The sequence below is a fragment of the Labeo rohita genome, chromosome 23 (assembly GCF_022985175.1).
Source record: "Labeo rohita strain BAU-BD-2019 chromosome 23, IGBB_LRoh.1.0, whole genome shotgun sequence".
NCBI lineage: Eukaryota > Metazoa > Chordata > Actinopteri > Cypriniformes > Cyprinidae > Labeo > Labeo rohita.
In genome coordinates, this window is record NC_066891.1 from 24,064,258 (window position 1) to 24,081,311 (window position 17,054).

Genomic DNA, 17,054 nt, shown 5'->3' on the forward strand with positions numbered 1-17,054 from the left:
AATAAATCAGAAGTTTTGTGATTAATCACATCAAAAAAAGTTTGTTTACATAATATATGTGTGTATACTGTAATATACTTATTATGTATATATAAATACACACACATATATGTATATATTTTATATGTTTATTTATATTTATATATAACTTGCATTATATAAATACACTGCCATTCAAAAGTTTAGGATTAGTAAGATTTTTAATGTTTTTTAAAAGAAGTTACTATGCTCACCAAGGCTGCATTTATTTGATCAAAAATCCAGAAAAAAACAGTAAAATTGTGAAATATTGTTTGAATTTAAAATAACTGTTTTTTTATGTGAATACATTTTAAAATGTAATTTATTTCTGTGATGCAATGCTGAATTTTCTGCATCATTTTTCTCCAGCATTCAGTGTCACATGATCCTTCAGAATTTATTCTAATATACTGATTTATTATCAGTGTTTAATTTTGCTTATTTTGCTGCTTAATTTTTTGTTAAAACCTGTGATACTTTTCAGGATTCTATAATAAGTAAAACATTAAAAAGAACAGCGTTTATTTAAAATAGAATCTTTTGTTACAATAAACTACCATTAAAAGTTTGTTTTTTGGAAAGAAATTAATACTTTTATTCACCAAGGATGTGTTAAACTGCTAAAAAGTGATGGCTAAGACTTGTTTTGTTAGAAAATATTTCTATTTTGAATAAATGCTGTTCTTTTTAACTTTTTATTCATCAAAGAATCCTTAAAAAAGAATCACAGGTTTCAAAAAAAAAAATTAAGAAGCACATCTGTTTCCAACATTGATAATAAAAGTAATAAATAAGCATATTAGAATGATTTCTGAAGGATCATGTGACATGACTGGAGTAATGATGCTGAAAATTCAGCTTTGCATCACAGGAATAAATTACATTTTAAAATATATTAAAATAGAAAACCATTATTTTAAACTGTAATAATATTTCACAATATTACAGTTTTTATGTTTTTTTATTTATCTTTAAAAAAACATTTAAAATCTTACTGATCCCAAAGTTTTGAATGGCAGTGTAAACATTTTATATATAAATATAACATTTTTATTTAATGAGATTAATCGCGCTTAATCGTTTGACAGCCCTAATCTGCATTCAGAATTGGATGTTAAATTCAAAATCCACCTGGCTCAAAAACTACTGGAAATGCATTTGTATGTCCATGACACATCTGTCTGAACTAATATAACTTGTAGGACTTAGAGGGCTTCTGAAGCGCCGCTCCTCTGACTAACTCACACTATTAAGCCCAGAAGGTAGAAGCCACATGAATAACCATGAATACTGCACACCGAAGCCAAGCTTTCCCCTTTCACTCACTCAGTCCGCAAGCTCCGCCTGTGCTGCCCAATGTGAGTGTTTGTGTGTTCAGATTGGGTACCAGCAGGCAGTACAGCCTCTCTTTTTCAGTATCTCTCTTTCTTTGCCTCCCCCCCACCACTCCTCCTCCTCTTCCCTCGGTCGCTCAGCGATTGAGGGAGAATGTGAGTAAAGCAAAAGAGGCAGGCGTGTTTTAACAGATGGCTCTTGCCGTCCTGATTCAGCCAGCTCACTGCCTCTGGTACAACTCGAACAGAGAGAGAGGGAGAGGGGAGAGAGAGAGAGCGTGCAAGGTAGTTCAGGAAATTGAAACCTTTCTTTTTTTTTCACTCGTCTCTTTTAAAACTTTCCGTCCAGCCTCTCTCACTCTCACTTCTGTGTTGACAGTCACTTGAAAGTTTGACAAACTTCACAGCAGTGCTGTGACCGCAGTGCAACAGGGTGCAGATATAAGGAAAGAAGAGGAAAAAGTGCACCGGGACACTGATCCCCCCCTTCCCAAGCCACACCGGTTTGCTGGTTTGGGGTCTCCGCCGCAGGACAGAAGGGGACAAACTGCCACCTGCCTCCCCTGCAGCTGTGTGTGAGGTAGGCTCCTGTGAAATGCCCTATTTTTCCCCCCTCTCTCTCTCTCTCTTGCTCCCTTTGCTCAGCTGATGTAACCGCACACTGGGAGTTCTGAAGAACAAGCGTAGCACGGCGATTTGACGTTCCGCCGTTGCGATTGCATGTTCTCCCTCCCTCACAGTTTCCCCTTCACTTTCCAATCTTAAAGGAGCAGTTTGCCTGTCGGCTTGGCTTGTGTTACTGTGCATACAGTGCATACAGTGCATACGTTGCATGAGTCATTTGTCTATGTTTGTGAGTGTCTATGTGGGTGATGGGTGTTGTTGTTATTATTAGTTCAGTGACAGACTGATTGACTGACTCGAGTGCTTCTGAAAAAAGGGAGGGTCAAAGTTACACCCTGTTCCCTCGACAGACACGGTAATGTGTCAGAGGAAACCTGCTTGTGATAAGTTTGAGACATCCTATATTTTCCAAAAGCCTCACGCTTTTAGGTCACCTGTCATCAGATATACAAAATGATAGATTTTTAAGGTTTGGGCATAGTACACTCAAAAATAAAGGTGCATTGCTATGCCATAGAAGACACGTTTTTTGTTTTTAGTGGTTCCGTAAAGAACCTTTATCACCTGAAGAACCTTTTCTGTTTCACAAAAGGTTCTTTAAAGAACCTTTACTGAATGTTTTTTGTGGAACCAAAAGTGGTTCTTCTATGGCATCGCTGTGAAGAACCTTTTGAAGCACCTTTATTTTTAAAAGTGTAATAGTAATGTCATCAAAAACTGAGTTTACAAAATGTGAATTATGTGGGAACCAAAAATGTTTATCGAATCTTATATTTGAGCTTCCAAAGTTGATAAGTTTGGTCTAGATTCTCACTCTGAGCATCCTCAACCAACTTCATGAGGTGCTTTTTGTGACGCTTTTTAAACATTATCAAAGAAATTTAAGTACACTGCCATTCAAAAGTTGACGATTTTTAACGTTTTTTCACAGTTTTTTATGCTCAGGCTGCATTTATTTGATCAAAAATAGTGGAAAAAATTTATTGTTTAATACTATTCCAATGTAAAATAACAGTTTTCAAAGCTGAATTATCAGCTTCATTACTACTCGTGACAAATGATCCTTCAGAAATCATTCTAATATGCTGATTTATTATAAATGTTAAAGACAGTTTTTAAACTCGTCATACTTTTTTTCAGGATTCTTTGAATAAAAAGTTAAAATGAACAGCATTTATTTAAAGTAGAAGTATTTTCTAACATTATACACTTCTGTTCAAAAGTTTGGGGTCGGTAAATTTTATTCGTTCTTTTTCTGAAAGAAATTAATACTTTTATTTAGCAACGATGTGTTAAATTGATGGGGTAGCTCAATTTTTCAATAAATGCTGTTGACTTTTTTATCCATGAGAGAATCTTGAAAAAAGTACCACAGGTTCCAAAAAATATTTGGCAGCACAACCGTTTCCAACACTGATAATAAAAGTATTAAATCAGCATATTAAAATGATTTATGAAGGATCATGCGACTCTGAAGACAGGAGTAATGATGCTGAAATTCAGCTTTTCCTCACAGGAATAAATTATATTTTAAAGTAAGTTCAAATAGAAACTATTATATTATATTGCAACAACATTTTGCAGTATTACAGTTTTTTTCTGTATTTTTGATTAAGTAAATGCAGCCTTGATGAGCATAACAAAACACGACAAGTCTTACTGATTCCAAACTTTTGAACGGCAGTGTATGGTTAACACTTTTTGGCTGCTCACTATCCACTCTAACCTGTCCCATAACCTCAATAAGTTCAATAACTTGTTTGCAAAAATATATATTATTACTATTTTCAATCTTGTTATATTAACAGCCAATCGGTATTTACACTGAATTAGACTCTCACTAATTAAAAATGAGCTTCTCACTAATTATTAATTTTAAATACCTTTTAAAACTAGCCAAAACACATTGATCATTTCAGGTCAGACAAGTCATATTTTAGTTTAGACATGTTTTTGAACGATTCATTGACCAAGTTAGTCATTTGACCCTTTTTTTTTGTATATTTAAAAGAAAAGGGGGGAAGAGAAAAACAATAGTTTTTGTGAGTTTTAGTGATTTATATAAAAAAAAATCTAAATTTATTTTGATTTTACATTGTTATAATTTAATGAAACGTAATGAAATTGTATTTTAAAAATATTTATTTTAATTTTGCATTCTTATAATTTCATAAAATTTTATGAAATTAGTTTTTCATCAACTGTTTGGGAGTTCGAGACTGACTCTGACTCTCTGATTCTTTGAAAAGCACTTTCTCGTGAGCATCGTTTGTTCAAGAATTGGATTATCCCTGTGTTTTACATTTGTTGTTACATGCAACCAGTTAGAACAACACACTGGAAAAAGTGTGTAGCGCATTTATTGTCTTCATATTATTTCATGGCACCTAGTCTCTCTCATGAAATTCAATTCAGACGGCAAACTGGCAACTCAGCTAAATATAATTTATTTTTCCATGGCACTGCAGATTCTGAATAGCAGTGCAGGATAAGCCGCATATCTCATTTTATGCTATGATAAGGACTACTTTAGATTTTATCTGGCTAACAAGACTTGCTGAGCCAACAAAACCCACTTATTCATTTCTGTTTTTTTTTCAAAGGAAGAGGAAGTAACTAAGGAAGCAGAGCCACCGCTAAACTAAACCCTCACCTAATTTATCCGTCGACTGATGATTTCAGTTTGTAATGAATATACAAGCGTGTTCGTTGAAGATTAGCGTTCGCTTACAAGCGGTCTTTGATAAGTGTGTGTGTAGCAGCGGCAGTCTGAGAGGTGGTGTCTGTGTCTTTACTTTGGCATTGGGGTTTTGAGTGCCATGTTGATTTTGGGACTCTGACCGTGGTTAGCCTTCCATGGCCTAACCAATGTTTACACTGATTGCTTACATTTGGTTAGTAAATTCCCACGATTTTGACAGGTGGCGAAGCGGGACGGGCAGATCGGGCGCTTTTGCTTGAGTTCTGTCTTTGTGTCTCCTTCGTTATCTCTCCTTTTCTGCTCTATTTCTCTTTTCCTCCTGCTGTTAACCTCTGAAAGGAAGTTGCTGCGCTCACTCAAGGCTAATGTTATGGCCGATGTCAGTGGAATGGAACGGTTTCATAGATGATTGGCTCTGATGCCCAACCACCTTTCTGCCTTTCCCGTTATAGCAGCAGATTTGGAAGCAAGATAGCAGCTGTTTCATGTGGGCAGATGTTTGACTTACGCTGAGTTTGTTTGGGCTCAGAGCGGATGGTTTTGTTTTATGAACTTCAGCTAATTACTCAGGCTGATAACAAGGAGCCAGGGTACGATAATTAAAGGTGTGGGTGTTTATGTGTGTCCATGTGTTTTTCCCATGCAGTTCTTGATATGACGTGCTGAAGTGAACTAAAACTGGACAACTGGGCCTAGTGTTCATTTTTATATCAAGAAAATGTACTTGGAATAAGTATAGCACAATAATTTGGCTGTTTAGACTCACATAATATGAATCAAAGGCATTGTTCAGATTTTTATGGCATATCCGACTTGTTTACAGTCTGATCTGCAATAAAAATACCACATGAAATCTAATTGTCACAAACCTGATCCAAACCACATCCATAAGTGGTATAAAATCAGATTTTTAAATGTTTTTACTCTCAAAATGGTCAGATCAGATTCTAATTAATACTTTGTATTTATTAAGGATCCATTGACCAAAAGTGGCAGTGAAGACTTTTACATTACCAAATGTTCAATTTTTGATCTTTAAGATTTTACGCGGTTTGTTTTCAACATTAATAATAATAAGAAATGTTTCTTAACGCAGTAAATCAGCATATTACAGGTTCGTACAAGGTGTTTGAAGTGCTTTAAGTACTTGAATTTGAAATTTAAGGCCTGGAATACCCTTGAAAATAATAATATTCCTGAAGAGGTACTTGAAAAGTGCTTGAATTATTGAAAGACAATGAAGTATCAATGAAGAATCTATGAAGTAAGTCTTTAAATTTTGCAACGCAAAAATACATAACTTTTTCACTTATTTCAGTTAATGTCAGAAAACAATCGAGCTAAGCCAGTAGTAGTACTGACAGTGTTGTGTAAACATGGCTGAAAATGCGAATTAGATCACTCATTTCAAGTGATTCACTAGCAAAAATCAGATCAAATTAAAAGCGCCATTCATATTAGAATTTTGACATTGCTTGGAACGATTTTAAAAAGCACATAGTGATGGGTGAAACTGAGCTTTTCGAAACTTCGAATCAGTTAAACCATTGCATAGCAAAATGATTCACTATTTTGAAGTGCTCCAATTGGATTGCAATATTGATTTAGATCAGAACGGGTTCAAGAATCATTTAGCGAATGGAATAATTCAAATCAAATGATTCATGATACGTGTTTTGATCTAAAATAAAAAGTCTCGATCTAAATCAAATTCAGATCAGGACTTCAGAGCGTGGATCGGATTTAGATCGGAACTTCAGAGAGGGCTCGCCAATCGTTCGCTTTAGATTGGAACTTCGGAGCACAGATTTAATGACATAACGACACCCTCTTTTTACCCATATTGTAAATAAGGAGTTTGCGAATCCACACAGAATCTTGTCTGAAGACATAGTTCACCCAAAAATGAAAATTCTGTCATTAATTACTCACCCTTACGTTCCAAACCCGTAAAACCTTCAATCATCTTCAGAACACAAATTAAGATATTTTTGATGAAATCTGAGAGTGTTCTGGGGTCTCATCATGTTCCAGGCTTAGAAATGTATTGAGAATATCGTTAAAATAGTCCATGTGACATCAGTGGTTCAACCTTAAGATGAACGAAGTTGAATGAAGGTCTTACGGGTTTGGAACGACATGAGACGAGTAATTAATGAGAGAATTTTCAATTTTGGGTGAACTGTCCCTTTAATTGAATGTTTGAATCATTTCTTTTCATCATTCTGGTTGTGTGTTTTCACTAACACTTTGTCTTTTCTGATTTGGCTCAGAAACTGACTGTTTTCTGTTTTTGACCACACACTTTCTAGTCATGTGCTGTTGAGAGTCCCGTTCGGCTAGCGGTCGCTCTAGTGTGGACTGAATTCCTCTTTTGCTGGAAATGGGGCACAGTGTCTAATTGCTCACACTAACACACTTACTGTAAAAAGGCCACTGACACCATCACACACACATTTTTGAGCAACGGTCAACTCATAAACGTGTTGTAGATGCCAGTTTGCCCCTGTGAACGCAGTGTGAACAAACTACGTTGCGTCTTTCCTTTGACATATTAGCCTCTGGCTCTTCTGTAAAGCTTTGAAACGATGTTGTGAAATGCATTATGTAAGTAAATGTGAAATATATTATTTGAATGCAAAAAGCAAAACAAGTTTCTGGGTCAATGACAGAATGCAGATAACCTGAAAAGACCCAGAAAGTTTCTTTCGATTTGTGTACCATTAAAAAAAGTGTATTGCATTAATGGTTAAAATGTCAAGTGGTGCAACCACTTTATTTTGTATTTTTTTTAATTATTTGTATTTGTTTATTTCATCATGGAATGCCTTGACAATTTCTTAGGGTAAGACAGTTTAACACTTTGCATTTTTGTGTTTACTGAAATTATTGTTGGTTATACCACACTGACTTTGATCAGGCAAAAGTTTTTCAATCCTTTTGAACATTTTCAAGTGAAACTTACTAACAGCTTCTTCCTCTTTATTTCCCTCAAGAAATCCAGCCTCCCAAAGACACGTTTTCTTCCTTAGGCTCTTATGATGGTTATACTGCTTTGGCATTTTGACAGTACGCCTCGGAGAAAATGTAATTTGTACTGCTTGCATTTAATACAGTGATACACCAATGTCAGCAGTTGAACATCTGCAACAGGAAGCCATTAGCAACATGTTTATACAGTGTAGTTTTACAGTGTACATGTGCAGACCTGCGTCTTTGAAAGGTTTCAGGAGATTCCTGCGAAGATTCATGTATAATGCAACATATAATGTCTCCTAAGTGTTTTATAGCTAAAAGTGAGCAGAGCATAGTTGTGTACTGTAACACACTCATGTACTCAGAGCACACCTCAGCAACGAACACTAACAGCAAAAACATCTTAAATATTTTAAGAGGGAAGACACACAATCACACTGACGCAAATGGACTTAAATAGGGCTTGGAGGTCATCTGAGGGGAAGAATGAGGGTGTGAGTCTCAGAAAATGTAGAGAGCTCCACCAAAAACAGCAAGAGAGCACTACAGACATATAGATGGAAAGAATTCAAACCATAGAGATGCATAGAGTACAAAGGTACAAGTTCAGTGTTTGCGTGTTTTGTCAAGGAGGGCATTGATATCTGGATGAAACTGTCGCTTGGCATTCTCATCAGTCTCAATTTGCCATTTGGATTGTCTCAGAACTCACCACAAATGCACAGTCTGAAATTTTCCATCTTTGTTCATGAGTGATCAGTTCCAGGAATATTTTTTGAGCCAGTCACCTGAGTGGTCATTGCGCAACCAAGTTCCTCAGTTGCTTTAGTAGTGTATTGTTCACCTAGGTCTTGTCAGAGTGATTAAAGGAATAGTTCATTTAAAAATTAAAATTTGTGAACAAATTCACAAACTTATCTCTTTTTTAAAAATATCCTGAGGGTGCTTATTCATCAGAACATATTTTGGGGAAATTCAGTGTCACTGTCTCACCAATGTCTCACCAAAAATCTACAAGTAATCCACACCACTCCAGTAGATGAATTAACGTCTTGTGAAGCAAAAAACTGTGTATTTGTAAGAAACAAATCCATCATTAAAAAGTTTTTAACTTTAAACTCTTGCTTCTGGCTAAAATACATGTCCTCTATCCATAATTTCTACAAATCTGTTCCTATGCAGAAAAAAAATCAACATTTTGGATGGCCTAAAGGTGAGCAAATTTTCTCCAAATTTAGTTTTTGGATGTACTTTTCCTTAAAACAATAACTAAAACCATAAAAAATAAAATAAATACTGGAAATTAAATAAAGTTTTTTTTTTTTTTAAAAAAAAAGTATATTTCTTATTTTTTCTCATTTCAATTTAGTTTAACTTGATGTACTATAAAAAAAAATAATAGAGGAAAAAACTTAAATAAATTTTAGCAGCAAGCAGCGATTACCATGGTTCAAGTGCTTTAAGGCATTTAAGCAAACATGGAAAAAGACATACTGTTTAGCAAGTCTGTAACCACCTAAATCAATAATTGAAAAAAAGCATTTTTGGCAAATACAGGTAATTTGCCATAGAAATATGAGGGTTTTTTTTTTTAACGTTTATTACTTTTATAGCGCCAGCTGTGGTCTAATCTACTTAAAACTTTGCATGCTTGTTTAGAATGTCTCTTGTGCTCACCAGGTTTTTGTGAAGTTTTGGCTTTTCATTTAGGCTTTATAGGATTTTGTGTACATTTGGACAGGCCCCATTTCTAAACAACCCTGTTATTGCGGTTTTTTTTGTTTGTTTTTTTTACATCTTCTCAATAATTAAACAAACATTTTAATTGACAGCAGTGGTTCTAGAGGCAAAGTTGTCCAGAATGAGGAGTTCTATCATATGATATAAATATTGCATGTATGTGCGAAAAACCTTGCGACATCCTTTATGCCCTCGAAAAATGCGTTATCGCCCCTCCCAGTGGCCAATTTCTTTCAAATGTCTCTCAGACTTTTGGGGCCATGAGTTGAACAGGCCTACAGAGTTTTGTTCTGATCATCCTCCGTTAACCTTGTCTAACAGGTGCTCAAACTTCATCGGCCAATGGCGACCATGTCTTTTGAGATACGCAAATGTCCTTATAGACACTTGTGGCACTTTGGACCAAGACCATGCACACCGATTTCCATGTTTCCATGTTCCAGGACAAATGGTTGTGCAGTTATAACCATTTTTAAGTTTTTCCCCTATAATAGCACCACTAAGTGGCCAAGCTCTTCCCTGTGACCTTAGATTGAGCTCCTACATAAGTGTTCTGAGTTTGGCGAAGATATTTCATTCCATTCAGGAGTTATAGGCATTTTACTAAAAGTGGTCCTGCCCTTTCAAACGTTTCAGCATCATGTTGCAACGGTGAGTCGAAAGTTCTTCGAAAACTTTTTGAGAATTATTAATATTCACTCTCTAGACAATATTTCTGCATTTCAGCCGTAAGCCAAGGATTCCAACGACATAATACACTTGAGCCTGTGACTGACGGCTTAGGAGTTAAATTTCATGCTTTTGTTCGCTGTAGCGCCCCCGTTAGGCTGAATGGGGTGAGACTTGGTCACATTGTAGGTGGTGTGAGTACTACCATCCCTCCAAGTTTTAGGTCTCTATGAATTATGGTTTGGTCTGGGTGACCAGTTTTATGTGGAAATCACTGATCTGTGACCATTTTAACAATTACAATAGGGTTTCAGAACTACGTGTTTGAATGTCTAATTAACTGTAGTAATATCTTATCTATAATTGCACTATTATAATACTGGGCAGCAGCAGTTAAAGGGATAGTGAAAATTAAAAAAAAAAAAATTAATTCTTTAATGTAATTAATGTAATTTTTTAAAGTAACTCACCTCACATGGACCATTTTAACAATGTCCTTACCACATTTCTAGGTCTTGAACATGTCAGTTGTGTTGCTGTCTTTGCAGGGTAAGAAAGCAGGCTTCTTCAAAGAACTTGAAGACGGTCTTACAGGTTTGGAACAACATGAGAGTGAGTAATTAAGGACAAAATTGTAATTTTTTGTTGAACTATCCCTTTAAAAAAAAAAAATCTGGGATTACATTATAAAATTATGAAGATAAAACCCACAAGACACTGCAGGAAAATGTAGGTTAATCATACAAGACAGTATGTCAGGCTTACGTAAAATACATGCCAGCATATCCTATAATAGAAGCACAAAGATCTAATCATTTCTGCAGGCAAGTGACGTTCCAAATCAGTACACACTTGCCTCTCCCTCTTTATACATGGGGCGGCACAGCTTGCTGCCAGCTCTTGGGTTCGTCCAGGCAGAACGGATCGGGCTTGATCTAGGATTTCATCTTATGAAAAGAGATGATTTCCTGGGTTTTAGGAAATAGAGGTTGTTAGGCATACACAAAGTGCAGAGGTGAGGGATGTTGCCCTCTGTTCTCTTTCCTCCTCGAGTCTTGTTCTGGAATTGAAATGCACAGCAGGTAGCTGGAACTCTATTCATGAGCTCTTCACCCCTGTTACACTCTGTTTGCTAACAGCAGGAGCGTGTGGGGGTGTGCGTGCAAGTCTGTGCTCGGACGCTTTCATTAGTGTGTGTGTGTGTAAAGACCATATTTCCTGGAAGCTCATGTGTGGCATTTTGGTTTCGATACACTTGCGGGCTGTGTGATCACCACAAATTCAACCTGCTCTCTAGTCAAAGCGTGATGGTGTCACAAGGTGCTGTCCCTATTTTGCTAAGAGGAAATGAATGGATTTATTAAAAGATACAGCTTTAACTTTTCTTCTCTAGAAGTTGAAAGTGGTTTTATGTGTTTATGTGTCACATACCAAAACACTTTTGATGTTCTGCAATTATTGCAAATTATTAAACGTATCTTACACATTGCTTCAGAAGGCCTTTATTAACCCCTAAAGCAGTTTGAAGCACTTTTTATGATGGATGGATGCACTTTTTTGGGATTCAAAATCTCAACACCCATTCACTGCCATTATAAAGCTTGGAAGAGCCAGAATATTTTTTTAATTTAACTCCGATTGTATTCGTTTGAAAGAAGAAAGTCATATACATCTAGAATGGCTTGAGGGTGAGTAAATCATGAGGTAATATTCATTTTTGGGTAAGCCATCCCTTTAGAGATAAAGGTTATCTGGGTTTTTTGGAGAGTCTTGATGTTTAAAACTTCTTAACGCTTTTCAGATCAGTGTATTTGTTTCTGAGTTTGTTGAAACACCAGTACACAGGTGGTTTTCTGAAGAACTGGGGAATAACAAGTTCTTTGTTGAAACTAAAAAACTTCTCCAATGACATCAGACTGGTAAAGCTCTTTGGTCTAATTGGAAGCTTTATTTGTAGGAGTGTCTTTGAATTCTCTGTCTTTCTCTCTGTATTTCTTTAGCGCTTTCTTTGAACGACGGCATGGTTGGCATTAGCAGGTCAACATAAATGTTTTCAGAATGGAACATCAGTCAGGGCTTGGCTTTCTGCCACCACTTACACACACACAGGAGCTCATACAGAAGGTCTGTTCCTTGTTTGTTGAAATATTCCATGCTTGCCACAGGTACGCAGGCATATGAAGTTCTCCAGTGCTTCGCTCACTCTCAGCTCCTTTTAAACACACACGTACAGTACACTCTGTCCATGTGGAAAGCTTCGGGTTATTAGGTGCTTCCTCTTCATTTGCCTCTCACATGTTTCCACTGGATTGTCAGTAGCTGTATCGATGTGCATTCGTACTTGTCTTTGCATGTGTATTTCAGTGCATATGCAGTCGTTCAGTTTGCCTTGCCCTAATAAAAAAGCTGGACACACACCTCAGGTGCCTGCATTTGAATGTTTAAGGCTAGATGGATCAAATAATAACATCAAATAATAACAAAGTGCAGAGAACAAGCAAAACAAAACACTGGTCATGAATTAGAAGTATAAAACGAGGATCTGTAAAGTAAAATGTCAGGGGAGAACAGTTTTCCTTTGCTGTAAACACAACTTATTTCTCGCAAGAGTAGCATATTCTCACCCAAGCTTATGCTATGTCATCATGCTATGTCATCTGCTGAAACGCCACTCTCATGAACGCACGTACAACAGTTAGCGGAAGCTAGTGATTATAGTTTATAAAGTTTTAAATATATATTTTTTTCTTACACAAACAAATCAATGTGCTTCAGAATGCCTTTATTAACCTCTCGGAGCCCTGTGGAGCACTTTTTATGATGGATGGATGCACTTTATTGGATTTCAAAATCTCAACTCCCATTCACTGCCATTATAAATCTTGGAAGAGCCAGGACATTTTTTTTTCACTATAACTCTGATTATATTCGCCTGAAAGAAGAGTCATCCCTTTTGAACTATCCCTTTTACAACAGAATGAGCTACTCATCCCATAAAGCAAATGCAGTTGTGCACCATTCTTCAACTGATTTTTGCAGGCAAAATGCATTCATTTTTATAGGAATCCACGCAATCTGGAATTTTGTGTGAGGGCAAATTCTGTCCACACAGATTTTGTATCTGGTTCTGCAAAATTTGCCATGTTGACCACAAATGTGACCTCAGTTTAATTAAATGAAAATAATTATGTTATAATATACATAATTTATAAGTATAGCAGAGTATAACATAAAATATATTTGAAGTTTATTATAATCAAAATATTGATTGGTTATCCAAATTGGCCATGTTGACCATGATTATGACCACAGTTTAATTAAAGGTGTTATTGGATGCCCATTTTCCATAAGTGTAAAACAACACCCTTTTTACACTGTCAAAAACAGCTCTGTTCACAGCGAGTCATTTTAGTGCTTGTGCCTTTAAATGCTAATGAGCTCTGCTCACCCCACCCCTCTCTTCCGTGGGGTGAGAACAGTTCTCTGAGAGACTGTAAACTTTGAGAAAGGCCATTTGCGAAGGTTAATTAAAAAACCCTTATACTCACTTCCACTGTAGGTGAAACTGGATCACGAATGATTTGCGCAAACATATGTGTATATAGGCAGATCGGGGTGCGTTCCCTTCAAAAACAAAAGTAAACCTCTGCGTCTTCAGTGGCTCAGATGTTGGGAGTAAATGACGACTGCTATGTTCATTATTACATCCAACAACAAAAGTTTACAGCTCACTCAGGGCGGGTCTAAGGTAAAACACTAGTGTTAATCAACAATCGTGGGAGCAACCAAAGCCAAGAATCTGAGAATGGCTTGATTTGAGAAAGGGGTAATGATTTTAAAAAAGCACTGGGTGGATTTTTATCATTATAGGGTGGATGTGTACACACATTGCCAACACACATTTATGTAAAAGTGAATTTTGCATGCAATGACCCCTTTAAATGAAATCATGATAGTATAAAGTTTAACAGTTTATTACATATTATATTCAAATATATCTGCAGTGCTTAATGGGAGAACGCTGGTGAGTTCTTTAAGCACAATTTTTGTTAAGTGACTTCTGATTGATCTCTCTTTAGGATTATGGGTAGTGTAGTTATTTTGAAGAAATAAAGTAAAAATTGTGAAAGTTATACAATTATGCAGTGTCATTAGACAAAAAAATAATAATTGCATAATGCTAATTGTCCAATCAAAATGAGGTATTTTGGAAAGCCATGTAAAAGATAGTCTAAGCATCTTAACATTGATAAACCTATTGTGATCTCTACTAATGCTTTGATAAAATACCTTCATTATCATGCCAAAACAACTTTCAATATTTAATCTTGAGAGATTCGAATTCTCTCTCACTTTCTCTTTTTCTCCTTTTCTTTTTTCATCCTGTCACGGCTTTAAGCCACCTTGTCAAGTCAGTCTGCTCTCACTCTCTCTCTCATTTCACACATCACTGCGTTCACTCGTCTCCCCGCTTATCTGCCCACCTCTTTATTGGCCCTCTATCCTGGCCTTTTCTCTTAACATGCCTACAATTTAGCTCTACCAATAAAACTATCTCACAAGTAGATAAGCCTGACCTAATACAGCTTTATGAAGAGCTGAGGTAATTTAAGTCATTTTGTTTAATTCTGTTTGGTCACTTAGGGCTCCACTTCATTTACTTTCTCCAATTTTCTTCGAATTTGTGTGAAAGGCTAATTGTGTTGGTCATGGGGTCTCCATGTGAATGACAGCGGGAAAGTTAAATTTAACAGTGACAGTGCACTGCAGGATTGAACCAGAAAAGAAGCCTATATGCAGTGACATGTAAAGCTCAGGTTCGTTTGTGTGTGGGTTCACTTAGCTGTATTTTTAACGTCAAAAAATGACAGTAATTAAAGTGCTAAAATGAAAAACGGTTCACACATCCAACTGCAAATGGTTAGTTGTGTAGTCACACTCCCTCTATTTCCTCAACATTTTTCTGTCACCTAAATCTAACCATCACTAAAACCTTTCTGCATTTTTAGAATATAGACTTCCGAAGCTCATAACTATAATAATACCACAAGAAAAATCATATTTTGGATGGATTTCTATGGGGCAAGACGGCAATAAATATATATTTATCAAACTAGTACAGCAGTCTCACCTCAAAAAGGATGTCAACTTTACAACTCAACATTCAATTTTATATAGAAAAAAACTGCATAGTAATACTGTTATCTTTTTGCAAGCCTCTAGAATGTTTTGCCCCATAGACATGCACTGAGAGTACATAATGTTTTTATGAATTAATGGACGTTGAAAATAATTAATTGGCATTCCACCGACGTTGCCGACAGAGCTTAACTGGTATTGAGCCCAGAACATGCTTTTAAAGTGAAGTTGCGAGAATAAGTTGTGATAAGATGATGATTAACAGGATTTAATTAGGCCAACATTGATTGGGCAGCATGAACCAATACATCATTGCGAAGCGACATTGAAAGGCCAATTAGAGTGGGAGTTCGAGGGAGGACTGGAGGCATGAGGTGTGTAGTAATGTGTTTTTGACCAAATGTGGAGGCAAAAAAGTCACATACTACATCTGAACTGAAGCTTTTAAAGGAAAAACAATGCATTTTACATGATAAAGACTGAATGCATGAGAAAATGTGACTGGAGTTGCTGGTTTTATGTGAAATGTTTGAGTTCATGTTGAAAGTTTCATTCAGCACATTTTCAAGACAGTTTGTGCACTACTGTTCCAAGTAGTTTGGGTCAGAAAGATTTTTATAAAGACATTAATACTTTTATTTAGCAAGGATGCATTAAATTCATCAAAAGTGAATAAAGTAAATAAACTTATAATGTTTCAAAAGATTTCAGTTTTAAATAAATTATGTACTTTTGAGCTTTCTTTTGAGCTTTTTTTGAACTGAGCACTTCTGAAAAATCCTCCAGGTCCTGCAGATTTTTCAGTTTACCAGCATCTTCTTTGAAGATCAAGGTAAATTGTACTTAATTTGTCTTTTGGGAAATATGCAGATATCTTCTGTTGCTTCTGAAGGGCAGTACTAAATGAAAAAAAAAAAAAAAAAAAGAGATATTTCAACAAATAAGAAAAAATTGGACATCTTTATCCTGTTCAAAAGTTTTCACCCCCCGACTCTTAATGCATCCCTGTTTCCTTCTGGAGCACCAGTGAATGTTTGAACCTTTTTTTAATAGTTGTGTTCGAGTCCCTCAGTTGTCCTCAGTGTGAAAAGATGGATCTTAAAAATTATACAGTTGCTGCTGGAAAGGGTTCAAATATGCAAAAGATGCTGAAAAACTGAAGAATCAGCAAGATCTGGAGGATTTTTCTGAAGAACAGAAATCTCGCTTATTTGATCTCTCTTATTTTGTTAAAATTATTAACATTTTCACAGATTCTGCAAGGGGTTCCCAAACTTTCACATTGCACTGTATGTTTTTAAGCTGTAAACTGTCCACCATTATTTCAAATGTCAGGCCATGTTAAAACTTTTCCAGGGCCCCAAAACCCAGAGACCACAGACGGTTAAGGGTGGGTTAAGTTGTAAGGGATGGGTCAACAGAAATTAATTACATATGTAATTACATGCAGGTATTTTATCAATGTAAGTACAGTATTAAAACATGTATGTACACAATAAGTGCATTTTTATCAATTGATTAATTTAAATGTAAATACATAGTAGTTAATGCCATCTAATATAAAGTATAGAAATGCTTACTAAATGATTTTTGATGTAATGATGCTGAAAATATAGCTTTGCATCACAGGAGTAAATTACATTTTTAAAATGTCATTTTGTTTTAACTGTTATTTTTCATCAAGCAATCCTCACCAAGAAATCAAGGTTTCACGGTGAGGATTTACCTTCAAGTTGTACATTTTTCTACGAGTCAGACTGTATGAATTTATCAGTTCATACAAAATCACAAGCTCATAAAAATCTTATGAACTCTCATAAAACTGACTTGCAGATTTTAGCAGATCTATT

The 17,054-nt window shown here is 35.9% G+C and overlaps 1 protein-coding gene across 5 annotated transcripts in view; it reads left to right on the forward strand.

Moving 5' to 3' along the window:
• The first annotated feature begins 1,515 nt into the window (after window positions 1-1,515).
• Window positions 1,516-17,054, forward strand: part of sulf2b (sulfatase 2b) — a 187,144-nt gene continuing 171,605 nt past the window's right edge. For 2 of the 5 annotated variants that reach the window (XM_051096099.1, XM_051096103.1), the window contains exon 1: window positions 1,516-1,935. The gene's annotated coding sequence lies outside the window, so the exon portion shown is untranslated. The remainder of the gene's footprint in view (window positions 1,936-17,054) is intronic. The other 3 variants (XM_051096105.1, XM_051096106.1, XM_051096100.1) reach the window with 2 other exon arrangements.